This window comes from Echinops telfairi, unplaced genomic scaffold, assembly GCF_000313985.2.
Source record: "Echinops telfairi isolate 266 unplaced genomic scaffold, ASM31398v2 ScPeMD7_2;HRSCAF=8, whole genome shotgun sequence".
Classification (NCBI taxonomy): domain Eukaryota; kingdom Metazoa; phylum Chordata; class Mammalia; order Afrosoricida; family Tenrecidae; genus Echinops; species Echinops telfairi.
In genome coordinates, this window is record NW_022103898.1 from 11,583,511 (window position 1) to 11,584,686 (window position 1,176).

A 1,176-nucleotide genomic window follows, 5' to 3' on the forward strand; every position below is an offset into this window, starting at 1 on the left:
AATTGTATGAGCCCCAATAAATTGATTAATTAAAAAAAAATACTATTAAAAAAAAAAAAAAGCTATCTCCCACGATGTCCCCCAGTAATAATGCCAATTTTATGGGTTTACTTACAAGCACCTGGTTGCTACTACCGTATATAAGCTTGAAGGGTACTTGCTTGAAAGTTGTCTTGTGAGGGCAATCAGACCCTTATGTTCTGTCCCACCCTCAATAGGGCCCACTCCATTCTGATGAGGATCATAGATTGTTCCCCCGGAGAAGAGCTCAGGGGCACTTAAGGTCAAGCCAGCTCATAGATGACCAAGGTTAGGCTGCCATCTTGACTCTAGAATCTGCCCATTTTGTTACATATGTACTTTTCTGTCACATGTACATGTATGCCTCTAGTACCTCCCCTTCCTGTTACATATGTACTTACTGCGGCTTGCATGCCTGAGATGACATAAACTCGAATGAGAATACATTACTGCCTCTCTCTCGGCTCTGATGCATGGCAGAGGTGAGCACCCCAAATCCTTTGTCTGTCTCTCAATTTCTTCCCTTCAGTGACACACCCATCCCTTAGGACCCATCCAGATGTAGGGCTGGACCTCACACCCTCCTTCCCCGACAGCTGCTCATAGAGTTTGGCACGCAGTCATCCCATTCAGCCCGACAGCACATGCCAGCATCAGGGAACCCCAGCTGGCACTTTTGCAGAAAGATGCCACCTTGAGTTTACCTCAGTGGCCTCCAGATTGGTTACTAAGAGTGGGTGTGTCACACTTCAGAGGCCTGTCCCACTCATAGACCAGCCAGACATAGCAGTGGCCTGTGGCCTTGGGTGGCCCAGAGCCCACCCAATGGAGAGGACTGTGCCATTGCTGCTGCCATGGCCCTTCATGTTGATCCCGATAAAATAGTGCCAGCCCCTGAACTTGGGGCCCTACTTCCTGGGCACATCTGGGTCCGTCAGGACCAAAGTGTGGAGTTTATCTGAATCTTGGTCACCCCATGTGATGCTGGTGGGGCAGTCCTTTACCTGAATGGGGGTCAGCACTTTGCCCAGCTGGTCTGCTGTATTTGACCTGCTGTGGACACTCATCCACTTCCTGCAGGCTCAAGGGCCCAGACCACTTGCTGAGGTCTACAGGCATCATGGGGCAAGTGGCATGGGCAGAACACACCACCCG

At 50.1% G+C, this 1,176-nt stretch overlaps 1 pseudogene; it reads right to left on the reverse strand.

Annotated features, from left to right (window-relative positions):
- Nucleotides 1-1,140, reverse strand: part of LOC101655011 — a 3,978-nt pseudogene extending 2,838 nt beyond the window's left edge.
- Nucleotides 1,141-1,176: the final 36 nt, after the last annotated feature.